General features: G+C 38.6%; 1 long non-coding RNA gene across 3 annotated transcripts; it reads right to left on the bottom strand.

Moving 5' to 3' along the window:
- Positions 1–6,909: 6,909 nt before the first annotated feature.
- On the bottom strand, positions 6,910–10,390 carry LOC140865187 (uncharacterized). 3 transcript variants are annotated; one of them, XR_012144498.1, is made up of 7 exons: positions 10,252–10,390; positions 8,573–10,169; positions 8,358–8,446; positions 7,741–7,800; positions 7,558–7,653; positions 7,236–7,304; positions 6,910–7,093 (listed from the first exon to the last, which is right to left on the bottom strand). It is a non-coding gene; the product is annotated as an uncharacterized lncRNA (long non-coding RNA). The 3 variants fall into 3 exon arrangements; XR_012144496.1 differs by having other exon boundaries at positions 7,236–7,301; XR_012144497.1 differs by having other exon boundaries at positions 6,910–7,061; positions 7,236–7,301.
- Between the last annotated feature and the right edge of the window lie 453 nt (positions 10,391–10,843).

Raw genomic sequence — 10,843 nt, 5'->3', positions numbered from 1 at the left:
TAAATGTTATTGGATAAGGATGATCGATTGCCATGACCAATTTTGTAAGTGTATGTTAGGAATTTACATTTGTTTTTATTGTTGTTGGTTTTATTAATGGGCCTGGTTTATGGCCCAATATGAATGTCATATGTAATAAAAGTGGGCTTGGTTTATGGCCCGTTCCCACCCCTAAAAATGTATCCCCTACTTGTCATTGTTATTTAATGTAAATACATTAGATTTAGTGGGAGATCAAGATTTGAAGATGGTGGGCCCAGCAGACATTAAAGACAGAAGAAATGTAAATTGGAAGCAAATGTAATAGGATAGCATTGCATACTGCATATAACCTAGGATTGGACTAAGACTCGTGATTGGCAACCACGGGTCAATTAGAAATGGAATCGATCATCCTATATAATATATGATATTATGATTTTATGCATGTTTTAGACATAATTGCGTGAATCCGGCAAGCATGCAATAATTTGAAAAATTGATGAGACAAATTTTTATAATTAAAAATCCCTCATTTTAAATATGATTTAAAATTGATATCAAGATAAATAAAGAAAATTTAAATTTGTTTAAATGTTCCTACCTTCCATCAACGGTCAATGTATGAGATGCTACCCGCGGATACGGTCCGGCTCATATTATTGGGGGGGCCCGTTCGTCGGAAAGCTGTACGTTGGATCGACAAATGTTGTAAGTTGGGTGGAACTCCCATGGGATCGGCTCATATTATTGGGGGATCCACATGGCGACTGTCCATCACAACTTAATATTGATGGGTCATCTTGACATGTCACTATAAACGGCGTCATATTATTGGGCCCTTATTGGACATGAGGTAAACACATGGGGGTTGCTTTGGAAGCAATTGGGCTCTACCTTTTGAGAATTATGGTTGGCTGATATTATTCGGGACCATAAGTTTGTCAATTGGACTCCATGTTCTCACTAAGGAAAAAGTTTCCCGTTTTCACTAGAGGGTAGTGAAATCGTTAAAATAGTGGGAGTGAGATTCATAAAATTAAATTCGCCTATTTTATGTCTTAGTAAATTACTTAAACAATCATTGATATATGTCTGTTTTTCTTTTCAGTATTTCATACGATGAATTCGCGTAATCCATTATTCTCGATCCTCGAACAAAACAAGTTGACTGGCGCAAACTATACGGAATGGTTCCGGAAGTTGAAGATTGTCTTGAATTCGGAGAAGATGCTCTACGTGTTAGAGAAATCTCCTCCGAAGGAAGCACCAGCTGACGTAAGTCCAGAGGAGTTGGCCAAACTTGATGCATGGTGGGACCATGACATCAAGACCAAATGCTATATGCAAGCCTCGATGTCTGATGAACTCCAGAGGCGTTGAGGACACCGTGAATGCTGCTGACATTCACGCTCAACTCAAGGAACTTTTTGGGGCTCAGTCGAGGGCTGAAAGGTTCGCTACTGTTAAGGAGCTGATGACGTGTCGTATGCGTGAAGGGACTTCGGTCCGTGATCATGGGGTACGAGTGATTTGGCTCATACAGAAGTTGGCAACCCTTGATTTGGTGTTGGAGCATGAAATCAACGTGGATTTACTGCTTCTGTCTCTTCCTTCTTCGTTTGACGGATTTGTGGTAAATTTCAATATGAACAAGATAGAGGCCACCCTTGAAGAGATGGTCAATATGCTTGTAACATATGAATCCACATTAAAGAAGGATAAGTCGGTTTTCTTGGTGGGCTCCTCATCTTCTGCTAAGAAGGGGCCAAGTATGAAGGGTAAGAAACGTTCTGCCCCACCCAAGAAAGTCGAGCCCGAGAAGAAGCACAAGACAAAGGCTTCAAACATTGGTAAATCCAAGGATGTTTGTCATTACTGTAAGAAGCCCGGTCATTGGAAGCGCAACTGCAAGGAATATCTAGAGCAGTTGGGAACTGCGAAGGGTATGTTCTATATTGAAATAAACATTTCACTTAACACTACTTCTTGGGTATTGGATACCGGATGTGGATCTCACATTTGCAATGATTTGCAGGTGATGACAAGAAGTCGCAGGCTTAGAATGGGTGAGACCCAGCTGAGGCTCGGGAATGGTTCCAGAGTTGAAGCTACGGCCATAGGAGATGTTTGTTTAATTTTGCAGAACGGTTTTAAGTTATTATTAAGAGATGTTTTATTTGTTCCAGATTTAATTAAAAACATTATTTCTATTTCTATGCTTGATAGAGATGGTTATTCTTGCAATTTTGTGAATGAGATTTGCAATATTTACAAGAATGAATGTTTGATTGGAAATGGACAACTTGAAAACGATCTATACAACTTAAAACTAAAAGACGTTCCAATAAATTATGTTGATAAACCGGCGACAACAAACAAAAGGAAAATCGATAGTCAAAACCCGGCAAACCTTTGGCACGCTAGACTGGGTCATATTTCCTCAAGAAGGATGAACAAGCTAGTGGGAGAGGGCATGTTTGATATGTCTGATATTAACTCTCTACCTACTTGTGAATCCTGCCTAAAAGGAAAAATGACTAAATCTCCTTTTAAGGGGAAACCTGAGCGTAGTCAAAATCTGTTGGATTTGATCCATACAGATGTTTGTGGACCATTTAGAGTTGGGACTCAATATGGTCACACCTACTTCATTACCTTTACTGATGATTATTCAAGGTATGGGTATTTATATTTAATGAAATATAAGTCTGAAGCATTTGAAAAGTTCAAAGAATTCAAGGCTGAAGTAGAAAACAAGTTAGGTAAAAGTATTAAAGCACTTCGATCGGATCGAGGTGGAGAATACTTGAGTACCGAGTTTTTGGACTATCTGAAAGAGAATGGGATTCTCTCTCAGTGGACTCCTCCTATGACACCACAGCTTAATTGTGTATCGGAGCGTCGTAATCGAACTTTGTTGGACATGGTTTGATCTATGATGAGCTTCACTGAGCTTCCACCTTCGTTTTGGGGCTATGCGCTTGAAACGGCGGTATTGTTGTTGAACAACGTCCACACTAAAGCAGTGGACAAGACACCATACGAGTTATGGAATGGCAAAGCTCCTAAGTATTCGTACTTGAGGATTTGGGGATGTCCTGCTTACGTGAAGCGGACAGTGGGAGATAAGTTGGATAGTCGATCCAGCTTATGTTATTTTGTGGGGTATCCGAATAATTCAATCGGATATTATTTCTATTATCCTGCTGAAACAAAGGTGTTTGTTTCAAGGAATGCCACCTTCTTGGAGAAGGAGTTCTTATTGGATAAGAAAGGCGAGATGATGGAACTCGAAGAAATTCGAGAAGAACCCAAAATACAAAATAACAATCCCACACCTCAGGAACCATTGCTGGACACGCCTGCACCTAGAAGATCCGAGAGGACTTCTAGACCTCCTGTTCGATATGGTCTTCTTCTTGAAGGGGATCAAGATGAACCCGACATTGGATGTGATCCAAGAAACTTCAAGGAAGCAATTTCTGATGCGGATTCAAATTTATGGCTTGAAGCTATGCAGTCAGAATTGGATTCGATGCATACAAACCAAGTCTGGTCTTTAGTAGATCCTCCCGATGGAATTGTTCCAATAGGGTGTAAATGGATCTACAAGAGAAAGCTTGGGCCTTATGGTAAGGTATTGACCTACAAGGCGCGATTGGTGGCGAAAGGTTATACTCAAAGGCAAGGAGTTGACTATGATGAAACCTTTTCACCAGTTGCAATGTTCAAGTCCATAAGAATCCTTATTGCCATAGCTGCATGGTATGACTATGAGATATGGCAAATGGATGTGAAGACTGCTTTTCTTAATGGAGACATTAAAAAAAAATCTATATGAAGCAGCCTGAGGGGTTCACATCCATGGGAAGCGAGCATAAGGTATGCAAGCTTCAGAGATCAATTTATGGTCTAAAACAAGCATCAAGAAGTTGGAACCAGAAATTTGATGAAACAATAAAAGATTTTGGTTTCATCAAGAACCCGGAGGAACCATGCGTGTACAAGAAAGTAGTTAAGGATGCTGTGACATTCTTAGTACTTTATGTTGATGACATCCTACTCATTGGGAATGACGTAGGGATGTTGCAGTCAACAAAGATATGGTTATCAGGTAGATTTTCGATGAAGGATTTGGGTGAGGCATCCTACATTCTTGGGATACAGATCTATAGGGATAGATCTAAGAGAATGATAGGACTCACTCAATCAACCTACATCGACACCATATTGAAACGGTTTTCAATGGATGGGTCCAAGAGAGGACATCTACCCATGTGTCATGGAGTTTCTCTATCCAAGTCTATGTGTCCCAAGACTGATGAAGAGATAGAGAATATGACACATGTACCATATGCGTCAGCTATAGGTAGTATCATGTATGGGATGATATCTACTAGACCGGATGTAGCATTTGCTCTGAGTGTCACGAGCAGATATCAGGCTAATCCTGGTCAAATGCATTGGAAAGCCGTGAAGGACATTCTTAAGTACTTACGAAGGACTAAGAATATGTTCATGGTATATGGAGGACGAGATCTGAAATTGGAAGGCTATACCGACTCTAGCTTCCAAAGTGACGTGGATGACTCGAAGTCAACCTCTGGATTTGTGTTCATGCTCAATGGCGGTGCTGTCTCTTGGAAGAGTTCCAAGCAGGACACCACAGCGGATTCCATCACTGAGGCTGAATACATTGCAGCATCAGCTGCTGCTAAAGAGGCCGTTTGGATGAGGAAGTTCGTCCAAGAGTTGGGCGTCATTCCTGAATTTGTTGGTCCAGTCCCGGTGTACTGTGACAACACGGGTGCCGTTGCTCAAGCAAAGGAACCAAGGTCTCATCAAAGATCCAAACACGTACTGAGGAAATATCACATCATCCGGGAGATTGTGGAAAGAGGAGACATCACTGTCGAACGAGTGGCCTCTGCAGACAATATCGCTGATCCACTTACTAAGCCCTTGCCAGGACCATTGTTTGACAAACATCGCGAAGCAATGGGTCTACGTACTATGACTAGTTGGCTATAGGGCAAGTGGGAGATTGAAAGAGTGGGTGCCCAGTGAGCCAACTTGTGGCTATGGGCTTTGATGACTCTTTGTATAAACAATCTTTTGTTTAATATTATTTACACTTTTATTAATGGCAATGACTTTATCTTTCTTCATATTGTTATATTGTGATATACTTTTGTTGTTTTGATAAAGACCTTGAATATACTATAGTGTATGTAAGATGTGGTAGAACATGGAGATGTCTATCATGAAACACATCTTATAGTCACTGTATATTCTAAAACCGTTCCTAGTCAATTAAGCCGTCCGAGAATAAGGATAAGGATCGCTCGAGTTTGAGACTAGCATTTGCGATGCAGAGTACCACGTTTCATTGGTAGGGAACATGGAGATGTTCGAAGCATGCAAATGGATATTCATAGAATGAATAATCGAACTACCCTATCCGGACTTTCCAAGTGGTTATCACTTATCGAGTGGATAAAGTCCGCGGTTTTGGTTGTACACCATTAGTCCTTACTACTTGAAACATCATGGAGACTCTATATGCTAGTACTGTGCTTTGACTCGTTTACCGACTCTATGGGGGTCATCAGGTGTCGGGATTGGGTACAGTTGCAACACATATAGGAGTCGATGCATTGTTGTCAAGGATTCACCACATACTTGCGAGTGTGGATATCCTATGCAATCTGAGGAGATATTAGTGTGACGAATCTCTGGCCAGAATACTTGATGTGATTTAAGAAATGGTTTCTTAGTAGCACATGCGATGTCACTAATTTGATCTTCAAGATGTATTGCATAGTTATCGAATCTTGAGCGACTCTCGATATACCAATGGTTGTTGATTCGATCGGGATATATGGATGAAGGGACCGTACTGTACGCTAACCAAAACCTACTGGTTCTTGTAGGAACTATCAGTGATACCTAGGGAATCATGGGGCGATGTTGCTAGGCGCTTTACCATGATTCGTTGGGCAAGTCGGAAATTGTTGTTCCGAGTCACAAGGAGTTGTGAGCCCACGGCTAGCTGTATCCCTGAACCATTGAGGGTCACACAGAGTAATGGAGTTTTAATCCCCGTTGAGATAGTTAAATTTAAAGAGTTAAATTTAATGAACAAAGAAGTTGGACTTCTTAAATAAGAGTAAGGGAGTAGGATTTCCTAAAATGACATAGGGATGGACATTTTTGGAAACCACTGAATTCGGATTCAGGAAAATTTATCTTGACTTTAAAATGTGCAGAAATGGTTTCTGTGCACATTGGTGAAATCGGTTCATCAATCGGAGTCACGATGAATTTTATATTAATTTCTGAACATACGGGCTTTGCTTGTCGGGCCTCAACTTATGACTAATGGGCCCTAAGGTGTTAGTGGCCTGCATTATAAATAAGTTATTGCAGTACAGAAATTAGAGACAACTGGTCATAATTTGAGAGACAAAAAATCGAAAACCCTAGCTCTCTCTAAATTAAATTCGGCCGCCCCCCTCCCTTCTCTGCGTGAGAAAATCCGGTCTGTGATTTTGAATTGCAGTCAGGATTAGCGAATCAGATTCGTTATTCTCTTCGTAGAAAACTTCTGATAGATTTTCTAGTGCAATCTATCAGAGGGATTAAACCTCCATTCGTGGACCTGATTGAAGGGCAGAATATTCATCAGTTCCAGGGAGAGACAACAAGAGCAGATTAAATATGTTGGTGTCCAGAATCTCGATTCGAGATTAAAGGTAAAATTATATAATAGTTGTTTAATTTTACACACAAACAATTTAATCGTTGAAGGTTTGATACCCACACTATGGAATCGTTCCATAATAAAATTTTTAAACTTCCGCTGCATCGGGTATCAATACCGATTGATCTGAGAGCCGCGTTTTTCCAACATTGCAGAGCATGAAAAATTAGAAAGCAAATGTATTATGGTTCAATAAGATTGATATTCAGTAAATTTCAATGCCAAGTGCATTCTAAGACTACTAATATATCTAACTATGAATTGGTAGAAACTTCAACTTGTATACTTCTCGTGTTGGCACCTTTGACAGCGCATCCTGATCACGCAAGGTTGAAGCAGAAGAGTTAGCTGCACATCATTCAAAAACAGTAAGGGTGCTAACTTCAAAGGACTCATTAACAAGAAACCAAAGATACTAAAAAAAAAACCTATCCTTAACAAGACTTCTGCATGTCATGCATCCATTGTTGTCATATGAATCATAACTCACCATTCACATAGGGAGAAAAAAATGGATCTCCATGAACTCATCAATGTCTTTGCCATCACAGGATATCTACTTCATCGAGCCATAAAATCACCCTTAGTTAGATGAGCCATTTATAATAAGAAAAAATTATTAAACTTCAATTGAACAAGTACAAATTTTCATCTTTTTTTGGGGCTGGTACCATCATGGTTACAATTGTCATACTTCAACTTAATCTACACCCTATCATTTATATTAGCAAGAAATATTTCAGAATCTTAGCATGTGTTTGTGTCCATGATTAATTAGCGTCTAAAAACACAAATTAGAATTTTTCATGAACCTATTGCAATGTCAGCCTTTTGGAGGCCTTATCCTTTCCATTTTGTATATTACGAGTTGACCAAGCTTGAAATAGGTTCCATGTACTGCAACCCACCTATGAAGTACACCACTTCATTAGTTTAATTATAAGTTTCTCATAAACTGAAGAGTTTCAAAATGCATGAACTAATAGAGCACGCACTTGAGACCAATAATGACTTGCTAGGATGCCAGTCAACACACTTTACATCCCAACCATGACCTGTTGAGTTCAAATGACACGATAAATTATAGGTAACTTTATGTGAGCATTAGGTTGTAGAACTGATACATTTTTAGTATGTCAGTAATCGCACTTATATCCCAACCATGCGTAAATTGCCATTTTGAACCAGCAACTTTTGCAGGAAAATATGATTCCCATTAACTGATCTTTTACATGTATGAGCTTAAAAATAAACATTTAAATAATTTCCAGTGGCATCGTGTAATGGAAAGAAAAATTGAAGCGATTGAGGACTTGTCTGATGTAGTTACGAGATGTCAAAACATAAAATCCTGGATATTTTAAAATCAGAGGCTTATCCAAAATAGTCGGTTTAAAAAATCAGAACCATGTGGCTGAGAACTGGTGATTTGCATAGGCAGTTACAGAAAATTTATGAAGGTATTCTCTAATCTTGGGTCAAAACCTATCATTTAGTGATTTAACCATTTCGTCATGCAGCCAATATGGGGAAATAAAGAACTACTGCAACGTCCAAGAGTAAACATAGTCGAAATAAAATCATTCCTTGATCAACACTTTGAGGACATTACCAGATAATGATCGCTCCTCTTGAAACTTAGCAAAATCCCAGATTTTAACAGTTGTGTCATCAGAACATGAGAAAAAATTCAAATTTGTCCTACAGAAATTGGCCAACATGTAACATGGATGAAGTTAGGATGCTATTCAAATAGAAAATGCATGAAAATTATTGAATTTTGATCAAAGAAATCATCCCAAAGGAGTTTTTCCCTGTCCCTCTCACCAGCCTCAATAGAAACACTAATTGGTTGATTTGAAACTCTTGCTCCGAAAGTGAGATCAACTGTCCAGTCACTATCTAAATAATACCTTCCACACCAACAATGGTGGAGAACGCCCAACAACTCCCTTCAAAATTCAAAAAAAACTCAATCAGCCACACATCATTTTCGGCACATTAAGTATCGGCACAATAGAAGTAAAATAGCAAATAAAATTTCCGAGTTGAGCCATATGTGATTATGTTCTAACAGAGTTTGTAGCACACGATATTTTTCTAAAAGATTACAACTTTTAAAGGCATGTAGCCAAAAGTTTCCCAGCTATGGGACACGGCAAAAAGGAAAGAGAGAGGCCTAAAAAAATTATAACTTCATGCATGACTCTTTAACAGCATATGGATGATTGATTTTTTAATGCACTTAAAGAAAAATAAATGATGACAGAAACAAAATTATATCGGCTAAGGGTAGACTAATATCTCTATAAAATAAAAATTCATGTTAAAAATCATAAATCTCTCGGAAAGTCTGATTCTCTTGATCTCCTTGTGGAGAAATTAGATCATTCCCTATTGACAGCGAATTCCTCCACAGACAAAATAGCAAACTAAACATTCCAAAAGAAAATCAGCTGACAGAAAATATTCCTCGAAACATCTCCTCGTGTTATGTTACATAAATCAATCGAAAAAATGGACAATATTCGTATCGGGAGAATCAAGAGGCACAAAAATCATATAAAAAAACATAATAATTTTAAACCCTCCGTCCCGTTCAAGAATATGTGTTCCCCTGCAAAAAAAAAAAAGTATCGAAATTTTAGTTATTTAAATCAAGAAACACATGAGCATTACTTTTTTAACTGTTCAATGTTTTGTTTTCTAGTGGACTAGTGGAGCTTGATTGTGAAGATACAGATTGACTCGATGGATTGTTTTAGTTTAGTTTTCCTTTGTTCAAGAAAGTTGAAGGAAGGTGCGAAAAGGACCTAAATTGTATTATTTTAAGTATGCTCATTAGAAATATCAATGCTACACGTGAAAATTTTGTCAAGTGAATGTGGCTGTAGACATTCACGAGAAGTCTTTTGTATTCTTGCGAATTGGGATAAGTTGAATGAAAAAAAAAATAAGATTTTACCATTTTGCTGCCAAATTGCAGCTCAAATCATCAAATTAAACACAATTAATCAAGAAAAAGATCTGCAAATGAAATATTTATGCAGTGAAACTATGAAGTAATGTTATTAAAAATGGAGGGGAAATCAGGTGTTCTTCTCCACTTAGACTTGCAAATTGCAGAGTTGAAACCAGCGCCTTGGAGGAGGCGGCGGACCTCCTCCATGAGACATCTCCGGCAACCAAATTCAAATGCTCTGCCGCAGACGCACACATTCCCCGACTGCTGTGCTTCTTTCAATGCTTCTTTGGTGACATTTCTGATCCTTGATTCTAAAGAACTTGTTCTCCAAATCGCGTCCTTGAAAATTTTTATCAAGAACTATAAGTACACCTTCATAATTCGATGATAACTCACAGTGTAGGAAAAAACTCCCAATTGGCGGTCGGCGGCAGTGGCGGTGGAGGTCGGCGGCGGCAGCTGCAAGAAAACAATGAGTCGAAAATTGGGCAAAATTGTATGGAAATGTAGCCCTCGACGGAAGGATTCCAGATCTACTTACCGTTTGCGAAATGGGCAGCCGACGACGGAGATATTGGCGGCGTTAGCTTCGAATCGAAAATGGCTCTCGGGAGGATAGAGAAGAGACGATGCGCGTAGAAGAAAGGAATGAGCAGGGAGAGAGAAATATAAGCTCAAGCGTATAGTAGTAGGTTATTATCATATTATTATGTAATGTGTATATTTTTTATAAAAATAAAAATAAATAAAAAATAACAACGACAACGGATTACAAAAAGTGTTGTCTTAGACCCCAAAAAGTACGCACATAGACAACGGTTAATTAAAACCGTTGTCGTAAGCCATAAAAAAACCGCTCATAGACAACGGTTTTTAAAAACCGTTGTCTTTGACATATATAAGACAACGATTTTGAAAGACCGTTGTCGTTTTTAATTAAAATATGGCCAACGACAACGGTTTTCACAAAAACCATGGTTAAAGACCAAACAACAACAGTTTAGATATAAAACCGTTGTCTTTTTAGTGTGGTTAATTCACATATTTGTTGTAGTGTTTATGTTTTACCTTAATCTTAGTTAATAAGACACCAGCGTTCTAGATTAACCCTTACTAATAAACCAATCGGATAC

Source organism: Henckelia pumila, chromosome 4, assembly GCF_033568475.1.
Source record: "Henckelia pumila isolate YLH828 chromosome 4, ASM3356847v2, whole genome shotgun sequence".
NCBI classification, from domain to species: Eukaryota; Viridiplantae; Streptophyta; class Magnoliopsida; order Lamiales; family Gesneriaceae; genus Henckelia; species Henckelia pumila.
This window is presented reverse-complemented; position numbering and strand designations above follow the sequence as displayed.